The sequence below is a fragment of the Schistocerca americana genome, chromosome 4, assembly GCF_021461395.2.
Source record: "Schistocerca americana isolate TAMUIC-IGC-003095 chromosome 4, iqSchAmer2.1, whole genome shotgun sequence".
Taxonomy (NCBI): domain Eukaryota; kingdom Metazoa; phylum Arthropoda; class Insecta; order Orthoptera; family Acrididae; genus Schistocerca; species Schistocerca americana.
Genome location: NC_060122.1, coordinates 401,847,405 through 401,859,882, shown reverse-complemented (window position 1 = coordinate 401,859,882; position 12,478 = coordinate 401,847,405). Strand labels below are relative to the sequence as shown.

Sequence of the window (12,478 nt, the reverse complement as noted above, 5' to 3'; positions counted from 1 at the left end):
AATACGTACGAAATGAGCAAATTCGTGTGGACTGTATGTGGTTACAAACGTTTGGAGATCTACTGGAAAGCCAAAATGACTGGCAATTTTAGAGAAGTTTCTCATCACAACTGTGAAGAAGTTGGAAAGCTGACAGACTCATGTGTCTGTTACCAAACAACTTGAGCAGTAACAAGCAGTGCCCTGAGAACAACCATTCCAGCAAATATGTTTGGGCGTCTCCGGCATGTAGGAATTGGTCGATCTCTGACATGCCCATTTTCTTAATGTAGAAATGTATCTCGCCCGTGGGATCAGCGTTATCGGCGGAGTTCCTACAACCTTGAACAGGCGTTTTCTTTCGTCTGGTCTCTTTAGATTAGGAATCAGTTTTTGATAAGAGAAAGAAGACTGTAATTCTGTGCAGTATGGGGTGCTATAGAAGAATGTCTACCGCTCGCCGCGAAACCACATTACGCTTGAAATTATAAATCAATGTATAAAACTCTATCGGTGTTCAAGGCTCGTCATATTTGAACAAAAATGGAAACTTTCTAAAATTAGCATAATCTTCATCGTCAGGAAATGACTTGAGTGTTGGAATCGATGTGCCTGTGCGCGTACTGGGTACAGGCGAGACGGGTGCTTTTCTGGCAGCACCGGCGAATCCTAATGCTAAGTATGCGTGAGTTAAATGTATTGCGTTAACTGGCCCGCCCGTCCGCACCCATGACATGACAAACAACATGTGTTCCACCCGACGACGAACCAATAGCGTCAGAAATTAGCCATGCTAAGAAAGTTACTCTTACAAATGAAGTGGATTTCTCAGTCTTATCAATATGACCTTCAGTTGTGGCTGTTCACCGAATCATATGTTGTGCCTCTAATACATAGTGGCGTTCTGATTTCTGTAGTTAGTGGGGTTGGGATTTGCAACCACGTAGGAACTTAGTCCCCATCCCCTTCTCCAAGCCATAGTCATATACATTAAAGGATTACTTAGATAACACAGTTGAGGGTTAGGCAAAAAATACGTAAATATAATGCAAGTAAATAATAATGAAACACCTGTTTCATTTCCCAACGCACTTTCGCACAATGCTTTCTTTTTCTTCTTTCTTTCTGGAAAGCCTTACACCGAAGCTGTGAAATAGATAGCACTATCATCTTATGCTCTTTCTGAACCCAATTTCTTACACAATATGAAGGTATGCGTACTCAGTTTTTCAAGTAAGAAACTGGGAAGTTGGCAGTACGAAAAATGGAAATTAAGCATCATTGTTGTGGTTCTTATGTCAATCAAAGTGTGTACAGTGATTTGTGTTTAGAAAAAAAATTAACAGCGTAGCACTAGCTTATTTACATTATGAAATAACTTTTCTCGAACAATGTGTAAACAAAACAGCACTGTAAACCAGAGTTAAACCGAACGAAACTCATCTCTTGTTTAGGGACAGGCCTCGTATTCAGGAGGATCCAGGCTCTGACCTTCATCTCGCCATTCACACTTAGGTTTTCCTTGGTTTTCCTAAATTATCTCTGCCGAATGTCGGAATGGCTGCCATTATAAGGCCACGTCCTACACTCTATCCCATCCTTGTCAAAATAGACCGGTGATTATGTAAATCTCTGTATGTGCTTCCTGCCGCCGTTGGATGAGCAGCTGCAGCAGCAAGTCGTATACTCCTAGCTCACTCATTTGTTACATAGTTTAATTCTTAATTTCTTTGCGTGTTTTTGGTACTTGCATTGTTTAATTCATAAATTTCGGGCGTATTATAGTATTTGAGAGTTGTAGCATCGCGTTTTAGTAACTGAATAGTGTAAATTCGCGTAGTCTCCTTCCGCCGCCGAGCAGTGTCAGCAGTGCGCAAGTAGCAGCATTACTGCATTTACTAGGCAATCTTGTATTTTAATAACCGTTTAAATTTTGTCGATTTGTTTGCGCTCTCTGTAGATTAGTTCAGACGTTCTTTGCAAAACAGTTTTTAGCATGGATAGGGACTGCAACTGCTGTGTTCGGATGCAGGCTGAGTTGGCATCCCTTCGCTCCCAGCTTCAGGCAGTGTTGGCTTCGGTCACAAAGCTTGAGGCTGTTGCCAATGGGCATCACTGTGGGGGTCCGGATGGGGGTTTGTCGGGGACGGCCAGCTCGTCCCACGCATCCCCTGATCGGACTAAGACTGTGGTTGCTCGGGATACTGCCCGCATTGAGGCTGATCCCTCACCTGTGGTAGAGTGGGAGGTCGTCTCAAGGTGTGGCAGGGAGCGAAAGACATTCCCGAGGGCTGAACGGAAAGCCTCTCCAGTTTGTCTGACAAACCGGCTTCAGGCTCTGTCTCAGGCTGATACTGATCTTCGGCCTGACATGGCTGCTTGTCCTGTTCCAGAGGTTGCCCCTCAGTCTGCAAGATCTGGGCAGTCGCAGAGGGTGGGCTTACTAGTAGTTGGGAGCTCCAACGTCAGGCGCGTAATGGGGCCCCTTAGGGAAATGGCAGCAAGAGAGGGGAAGAAAACCAATGTGCACTCCGTGTGCATACCGGGGGAAGTCATTCCAGATGTGGAAAGGGTCCTTCCGGATGCCATGAAGGGTACAGGGTGCACCCATCTGCAGGTGGTCGCTCATGTCGGCACCAATGATGTGTGTCGCTATGGATCGGAAGAAATCCACTCTGGCTTCCGGCGGCTATCTGATTTGGTGAAGACTGCCAGTCTCGCTAGCGGGATGAAAGCAGAGCTCACCATCTGCAGCATCGTCGACAGGACTGACTGCGGACCTTTGGTACAGAGCCGAGTGGAGGGTCTGAATCAGAGGCTGAGACGGTTCTGCGACCGTGTGGGCTGCAGATTTCTCGACTTGCGCCATAGGGTGGTGGGGTTTCGGGTTCCGCTGGATAGGTCAGGAGTCCACTACACGCAACAAGCGGCTACACGGGTAGCAGGGGTTGTGTGGCGTGGGCTGGGCGGTTTTTTAGGTTAGATGGCCTTGGGCAAGTACAGAAATGGCAACAGCCTCAACGGGTGCGGGGCAAAGTCAGGACATGCGGGGACCAAGCAGCAATCGGTATTGTAATTGTCAACTGTCGAAGCTGCGTTGGTAAAGTACCAGAACTTCAAGCGCTGATAGAAAGCACCGAAGCCGTTATAGGTACAGAAAGCTGGCTTAAGCCAGAGATAAATTTTGCCGAAATTTTTACAAAGGTACAGACGGTGTTTAGAAAGGATAGATTGCATGCAACCGGTGGCGGAGTGTTCGTCGCTGTTAGTAGTAGTTTATCCTGTAGTGAAGTAGAAGTGGATAGTTCCTGTGAATTATTATGGGTGGAGGTTACACTAAACAACCGAACTAGGTTAATAATTGGCTCCTTTTACCGACCTCCCGACTCAGCAGCATTAGTGGCAGAACAACTGAGAGAAAATTTGGAATACATTTCACATAAATTTTCTCAGCATGTTATAGTCTTAGGTGGAGATTTCAGTTTACCAGATATAGACTGGGACACTCAGATGTTTAGGACGGGTGGTAGGGACAGAGCATCGAGTGACATTATACTGAGTGCACTATCCGAAAATTACCTCGAGCAATTAAACAGAGAACCGACTCGTGGAGATAACATCTTGGACCTACTGATAACAAACAGACCCGAACTTTTCGACTCTTTATGTACAGAACAGGGAATGAGTGATCATAAGGCCGTTGCAGCATCCCTGAATATGGAAGTTAATAGGAATATAAAAAAAGGGAGGAAGGTTTATCTGTTTAGCAAGAGTAATAGGAGGCAGATTTCAGACTACCTAACAGATCAAAACGAAAATTTCTGTTCCGACACTGACAATGTTGAGTGTTTATGGAAAAAGTTCAAGGCAATCGTAAAATGCGTTTTAGACAGGTACGTGCCGAGTAAAACTGTGAGGGAAAAACCCACCGTGGTACAACAACAAAGTTAGGAAACTACTGCGAAAGCAAAGAGAGCTCCACTCCAAGTTTAAACGCAGCCAAAACCTCTCAGACAAACAGAAGCTAAACGATGTCAAAGTTAGCGCAAGCAGGGCTATGCGTGAAGCGTTCAGTGAATGCGAAAGTAAAATTCTATGTACCGACTTGACAGAAAATCCTAGGAAGTTCTGGTCTTACGTTAAATCAGTAAGTGGCTCGAAACAGCATATCCAGACACTACGGGATGATGATGGCATTGAAACAGAGGATGACACGCGTAAAGCTGAAATACTAAACACCTTTTTCCAAAGCTGTTTCACAGAGGAAGACCGCACTGCAGTTCCTTCTCTAAATCCTCGCACAAACGAAAAAATGGCTGACATCGAAATAAGTGTCCAAGGAATAGAAAAGCAACTGGAATCACTCAATAGAGGAAAGTCCACTGGACCTGACGGGATACCAATTCGATTCTACACAGAGTACGCGAAAGAGCTTGCCCCCCTTCTAACAGCCGTGTACCGCAAGTCTCTAGAGGAACGGAGGGTTCCAAATGATTGGAAAAGAGCACAGATAGTCCCAGTCTTCAAGAAGGGTCGTCGAGCAGATGCGCAAAACTATAGACCTATATCTCTGACGTCGATCTGTTGTAGAATTTTAGAACATGTTTTTTGCTCGAGTATCATGTCGTTTTTGGAAACCCAGAATCTACTATGTAGGAATCAACATGGATTCCGGAAACAGCGATCGTGTGAGACCCAACTCGCTTTATTTGTTCATGAGACCCAGAAAATATTAGATACAGGCTCCCAGGTAGATGCTATTTTTCTTGAGTTCCGGAAGGCGTTCGATACAGTTCCGCACTGTCGCCTGATAAACAAAGTAAGAGCCTACGAAATATCAGACCAGCTGTGTGGCTGGATTGAAGAGTTTTTAGCAAACAGAACACAGCATGTTGTTATCAATGGAGAGACGTCTACAGGCGTTAAAGTAACCTCTGGCGTGCCACAGGGGAGTGTTATGGGACCATTGCTTTTCACAATATATATAAATGACCTAGTAGATAGTGTCGGAAGTTCCATGCGGCTTTTCGCGGATGATGCTGTAGTATACAGAGAAGTTGCAGCATTAGAAAATTGTAGCGAAATGCAGGAAGATCTGCAGCGGATAGGCACTTGGTGCAGGGAGTGGCAACTGACCCTTAACATAGACAAATGTAATGTATTGCGAATACATAGAAAGAAGGATCCTTTATTGTATGAGTATATGATAGCGGAACAAACACTGGTAGCAGTTACTTCTGTAAAATATCTGGGAGTATGCGTGCGGAACGATTTGAAGTGGAATGATCATATAAAATTAATTGTTGGTAAGGCGGGTACCAGGTTGAGATTCATTGGGAGAGTGCTTAGAAAATATAGTCCATCAACAAAGGAGGTGGCTTACAAAACACTCGTTCGACCTATAATTGAGTATTGCTCATCAGTGTGGGATCCGTACCAGATCGGTTTGACGGAGGAGATAGAGAAGATCCTAAGAAGAGCGGCGCGTTTCGTCACAGGGTTATTTGGTAACCGTGATAGCGTTACGGAGATGTTTAATAAACTCAAGTGGCAGACTCTGCAAGAGAGGCGCTCTGCATCGCGGTGTAGCTCGCTCGCCAGGTTTCGAGAGGGTGCGTTTCTGGATGAGGTATCGAATATATTGCTTCCCCCTACTTATACCTCCCGAGGAGATCACGAACGTAAAATTAGAGAGATTAGAGCGCGCACGGAGGCTTTCAGACAGTCGTTCTTCCCGCGAACCATACGCGACTGGAACAGGAAAGGGAGGTAATGACAGTGGCACGTAAAGTGCCCTCCGCCACACACCGTTGGGTGGCTTGCGGAGTATAAATGTAGATGTAGATGTAGATATATGAATAATGTTTTTTTCATAGTGTTTTTTTAGAGGTGATTCGCGGATGAATAAAATGTGGAGCGGCAAAAGAGCGGAACGGGAACCTTAAGAGTAAGCGTTTGGTCTTTAGCGCCCATCTCCAGCTTCGACAAATATTGAAGCCAGTGTTTCTGTTCAGTGTGCTGGTGGACATACAAATTTTTACTATTTCTCTTACTATAAAATCCTGTTAATCTTAGATTACTAAACCGTCATAAAAGTTACGATTGCAGTCGGTATCTATTCGCGGATTGCTGCTAACCGCGCAGTTGATCGCCCCACAAACCAAACCAACCAACCATCTTCGCGGTTCCGTCTATCTGGACACATAGGCGACATGTGCTCTTGAGTAGCTTCATGCCTAACATTGTTGTTACAATTTCCTGACTCCAGCGGTCTACTAACACTGGTATTCTAGTCGTAAATATTACGGATATTTAGTAATCATGTGCCTGTTTCCCAGCAGTCAGCATATTTGTTTTATTGCCTAATAGTCGGCATATTTATTTTATTACTTAGAATTTATCTTAGTGTGCCATCTAGGCAAAATGTCAAGCAGACAGAGTTAGAAAAGTGTTAGTTTATATCACACTGGTCTTCTTCAGTGCTGATCGCGGCTTTTACTGCTGAAATTAGCACAATATGGATGGTGTTGAGTTTCGTTTTGACACCAACAACCACCTCAAGGTAAAATTGCTCATTTTGTCCTTCGAGAAAATGAAGAATGACGACATTTTGTAACTACTACAATTTGTGCAGAACACTGAACTAGGTCTTTTTTGTAATAACAGTGTGTAAAGTGGAGGCCTCTGCTCATTTAGTGTGTAAAATACACACAAATAATAATAATTGTTACCTGGTGTGTAACATGTATTAAGACTTCTTTTCCATTTACATTTTGAGCAGCAAAGTAGTCATTATAGGGATTGAAACAGGATATTTTGAACTTAATTTTGATATAACGTACCATTGTAGATCTAATAAATGTAATTAACTAATTTATAACGTATAAATTATGACTTCCATTGAATAACATTTGGAGTAGTAAATTTACGATTGTTTAGTAGCAATGTAGCATGTTCCCGCTTTAGTGTTCTCGGATTTAAGACGAACCGTGAGACAGGATCTTAGTTTCTTCAAACCCGCTTTTCTGCCCTTCCGAATACTATGTGCCGCTGTCGCTGACGTTTCAAAGTTTCTCAACTCGACGTGCCGTTTGTGCCCAGTGAAAGTTCAGTAAAGCGGTAGTACACCGTGCAGACAGTGTGCCCTAGACAACTGCATTACCACCCGCCGCGGGTGCCCACGTGTTTGTGTCTGCTCTTGGCTCAAATGGCTTTGAGCACTATGGGACTTAACTTCTGAGGTCATCAGTCCCCTAGAACTTAGAACTACTTAAACCTGACTAACCTAAGGACATCACACACATCCATGCCCGAGGCAGGATTCGAACCTGCGACCCTAGCGGTCGCGCGGTTCCAGACTGTAGCGCCTAGAACCGCTCGGCCACTACGGCCGGCGTCTGCTCTTGGTTTACACTCATTCACTTGACAAGTTGTCTATGGCAGCTGCTCTCAAACCAAGGTCTTCTTTCACTGGATGCGGCAATTCCTTAATATTCGGCAGTGGGCGGAACACAGACCTAACACCGAATTTGCCTAATTCATGTCCCGTCTTGCTTAAGGTGGGATTTGCTGTAGCTCTGTTTCTCTCTGTTGGATGAAAGGATTTTCGCCTTCTTTTACCACGAAAGTAGATCAGTTTGTCATCGTTGATATCCACTTTTATTGTAGTGAAACATTTAAAGACTGCATTCAGCAAGAACGGGTACAAACGACACCAAATTAGGACAGTATTCGCATGTAAATTATGGCGAAAATCCGTTCGCCCAAAAGAAAACGGTAGATCCAGAGCGCACCTTTCATTTTGTGGCGTTACTTCAGTCGCATGCTATCAGCAAGTATCTGCGCTCTCATCGATTACGTGATCTTGTTATCTCACACAGGGACCTTAGCCAACGCTGTCTGCTGTGGGTGGCCGTCCCAGAATATAACCTGGAGGCCAGGCAATCTGTCAGCCTCGGTAATATCTCGGTTAATATAATCTCGATTGCTCTATGTTCACGATGGGAGAAAGCACTTTGTAAGCTCCTTGTGTTGTGTTCTGTCAGTAACTAATTCTGACAATGAAGGGCAGCACATCCGACCCAAGATTCCGCCCTGTGTTTTGGTATCTATCTGTTACAGGAGTCGTATTGGAACTTCGGACATAAAGACGTTCTTAGTGTGGACCCTCACTACCTGTCTGTATTGCGGAAAGTTCAACCATGAGAAACTTGACTCCTTGACAACGAGAAAGTAGAAGATTATCCCGAAACGAAAAATAAAAATTTAAAAAAATCCACAGCCAAAAACTAACTTCATATGTTTGCCCCCAATGGAATTGTATTAGACGTCTACTATTCTTTTTATATATTAACAACATTCGGGTCAATATTAATCGCAAGTTCATTCCTCTCGCAAATGATGTGTTTATATGAAGGGAAAATTATATTTGATAAAAAGATAATGGACAGTTAGATAAAGTCAAAATGTAATACCTTTCAGCTACTAGATTAATGAGCAACAACTGGTATCGGCGCGGTCATAAAAGTACCTGCGAGTACTAGGAAACAGCAGAGTGTTTACGGAACAGATTGTTTGAACCTTTGGGTGCTGTGCTGGAAGACTTAAGTCAGAAATTTTGTTATCTTCGTGAAGAGGACAAACTGATTAAATAAAGAATTTGAAAAAAACGTGCTTGATACCAGTTTCCCTCTTTCTTCCGGTTCTCCATTTTTCTCCTTCCTCCATCACTTTCTCTATTTCTATCGAGTCCTCCCTTAATGATAAATTCTTTCATTCATAATGTTCTGTAGTTTTTCTCAAGGAAGAGAACCTTTAGATGTATGAAATGAGTCAAAGTACAAATCAACAAATACAAAATAAGTGTAAGAACTTCAGGATCCTTAATGAGGGCACCGCAAGATGTGCGGTTTCCTACTTCATTAACATTTTTTCTGCTCAATAAACACTCCATTTACTTCATGTCCCACGTCTCAGAATTCCCTACGGCATCATGGTGTAAAAATACTCAAACTAAGCCTTTAGGTCAACACAATGATACTTTTATGTCCGAAACTTGTTAAACTGAGCTTCTTAACTAATTTTATTGTCCGTAATCAATTTCGCTTGATCATCTCTCTTACTCTCTCACTATTTACCCTTCCGTCTCTACCTCTCATCTCTTTATTTTATTTTCTCGAGACTCTAATGACCGTGCGACAATGCTGTAACGAGTTACTTGCACTAGCAAAACGCTTGGTTCTACCTTCAGTGAGGCTTTGTGGCAGGTGAGTCTCCCATTATCGGCTGCAATCCCATAGCCGCAGGTATGCCAGCTGTTTGGGAATTCCTTTGCCATATCTGTTTACGTGCTCCCACGACACTTGTTAAACCAGGAAAACCGTGTTTCATCTCACGTCGCATAAAATTCCAAGATGTTGCTGATTTCTGGAAATATTGTCCGCTGTGTGTGGACACCTCTTTCTGAACAGCTTGAGAAATTCTAAACAGAAGTTTACAGCAATTTGTTTGTCTGTATTAGTAGCAGAAAATATCTTGTTTTCTCAACAATATTTTCGCTGAATGAGATTTTCACACTGCAGCGGAGTGTGCGCTGATACGAAACTTCCTGGCAGACTAAAACTGTGTGCCGGTCGAACTCGGGACCTTTGCCTTTCGCAGGCAAGTGCTCTACCAACTGAGCTACCCAAGCATAACTTACGCCCCGTCCTCACAGCGTTACTTCTGCCAATACCTCGTCTCCTACCTTCCAAACTCTACAGAAGCTCTCCTGCGAACCTTGCAGAACTAGCACTCCTGAAAGAAAGGATATTGTGGAGACATGGCTTGCCACAGCCTGGGGGATGTTTCGAGAATGAGATTTTCACTCTGCAGCGTAGTGTGCGCTGATACGAAACTTCCTGGCAGATTAAAACTGTGTGCCGGACCGAGAGTCGAACTCGGGACGTTTGCCTTTCGCGGGCAAGTGCTCTACCAACTGAGCTACCCAAGCACGACTCATTTTTTATCGTGTTCTTCGTTTGCTCAATGAAGAGGAGACTATGATTAAATGCATTATGGTTTCCTTTCCGCTTGTTCTTATCACACAGTATGCAGTGTGTATTGAGGCCAGAAAAATGAGGTCTCATATCTAACGCAGTCTCTAAATGCAGCTGACTATAAGTACCGGTATTTAATCAGGAATACGTGCGTCCTGCCTGAGGTCTGACATCGCCACAACGACGTACCACCACGAGAATTCTGATTACCATTATCAGCCGATGGAACAATACTTCAGGAGTTTTACCCCTGCTCATGATTTGTGGCATTTCATTACAGTTTTTCCACCTCGGAGCTCCTCAAATTGAGCTCTAATTATCTATCAGTATGAGATTTCGCACCTCATTGGGTAACTGCTAAGACACAGTTGTACCTGTGGTGTTCGATTATTCGTTGGTCGTAGTACTTTCTTTGGTGGTGAATGAGACCTTCCCGTCTGTCAAACTTTTATACATTTAAAAATTACAAATTTTTAGCGCCTTATTTAGAACGGTAGGTCCACCCAAAAATCGACTGAGTGGCCTAGTTCATAGAAGAGGTTACGGCAAGAACATTCTATTTCCTATAGGATCATGCGCAGTATTACTAACTCTGAACGAAAAACTTCATATGGACATATGCCCAGTTCTGAGTGGTTTCCGACATAGAACACTTTGAATGTACATTGATATTTGTATTCTGTATTATTCAAACATAGTCATTGTTTACAAAATACCGGAGTAGTGTAGAGGAAGTCCGGTCCATCAAATCTGGAAACTACTGCAAATTGGCCTACAAAAGCTACCTAAGCTACAGAGAACTCGCGAGGTCTATCAAATCGGGAAACTACTGCAAATTGGCCTACAAAAGCTGCCTAAGCTACAGAGAACGCGCGTCGCGCGAGATTTTCAGTATTCTCGCTCTCTCTTCATGCAAACTCTTTGTCCTGCAGAAAAAATGAATACGACTTTTTTTGTAAGAAATTTAATGTAGTTTAATTTTATACTGCGGCACGTTTTCGATGGAATGTGAGGTTTTCGAGTTATTCTAGAAAAACGTACAGATGTTATACTAAATGTGTTCCATCTCGGAAACCATTCCGGATAGGGCATACGTCCATATGAAGTTTTTTGTTCTGAATCACTATCATCTCTCAGAGCGTGTACTTTTCCTCCTGACTCACCCTATATTATGAGTGGAATGTAAATAAACAAAATAAACAACAATTTCCTCTCCACTAAAAAGTGTGGTCTTATGTGGCTTTACAGGGTTGTATTTCTGTGCAAACGTATTCTAAATAGAATAAAATGTAGTTTGGAAGAAAAGTGATGTTTATATCTACGTTCAACCGAAAAAGGCATATTCTTTTCATTGTAGCTAATCATTGCCTGACAGTCTGAAGACGAGGGTCATTTTTCTTGTGAAATTCAGAAATGATGCTGCAATAAATTTATTTTGATGTTACCAACGAAACAAAATAAAGAACTAGCAAAAGCCTTCTATGTATGTGATGCCGCCATTACGTACAACAGCATTCAGTACTGGCAGGAATATCTGAAAGTAAACGGTATTTATTGAGCTTTAACCTAATGTTCACCAGAGGCGGAACACTTGTTTGGGTAGAACAATGATAGCGGAATTAAGCTGCCAGAGTTACTTTCAAAGGAACGATTCCGATTTTCCCCTTAAAAGATGTCAGGAAACCACGAAAAACCTAAATAGGATTGCCAGGCGGGGATTTGAACCGCGATCGGTAAAACCCGGCACCACTCGTAGGACTTCCAACAACAATGAAACGTGTCTGTCTGTTTATCTAATGACGAGCTCATTCGCCTATAAGACGTCCACTAAAACTGACTACAGACGCGAAACGTGTGCGTGTAGGTGTAGCTGAAGAAGCCTGTCGTCACATTTTACTCACCGAGAAATTCCTCAATTATCCTTCAAAGAAGATTGAAGATCTGCCTGGCACCACAAATGCATACAGCCTTCTTCGCTTCGAAGCTGCGGAAACACTGAGACACACGGAGAGGGGACTCTCATTCACAAATGACCAACAATCGAATCCAAGCAGCATAGCACCTGCATTTGATATCTGTGCCAGATAAGCACATCCGCTGTCCGCAGTGCGTCATGATTGGTCTCCAACTCCTCGTGTAACTTACGTTCTTATCTTTACCGCGAAATGTACTTGCGTCGCAAACATTTGTATGCCGCAAAAATGCACGTAAAATATTCGTCACAGTAGAGTCAGTGTTTGTCAACAATTCCGGATGTAGAACGCAAAACGATACAACGAATAACTGGCCAGTAAAATTCTTATAATTTATATTAATTTTCCTCTTGGGTATAATTCATAATTGTATCTTTTTTTTGTGAATAACTCCTGTCCTTAATACGACTTGGATCAATTAGCTCGGTAAAATACGATATTAGCATAAATTTTATTGGCAATAGTGAGCCTCTTAACCGTTTTATTCAA

General features: G+C 43.0%; 1 protein-coding gene across 1 annotated transcript in view; it reads right to left on the bottom strand.

Annotated features, from left to right (window-relative positions):
- The window catches only part of LOC124613960, a 31,083-nt gene extending 19,089 nt beyond the window's left edge, over positions 1–11,994 (bottom strand). The window contains exon 1 of the mRNA XM_047142741.1: positions 11,918–11,994. The gene's annotated coding sequence lies outside the window, so the exon portion shown is untranslated. The remainder of the gene's footprint in view (positions 1–11,917) is intronic.
- Between the last annotated feature and the right edge of the window lie 484 nt (positions 11,995–12,478).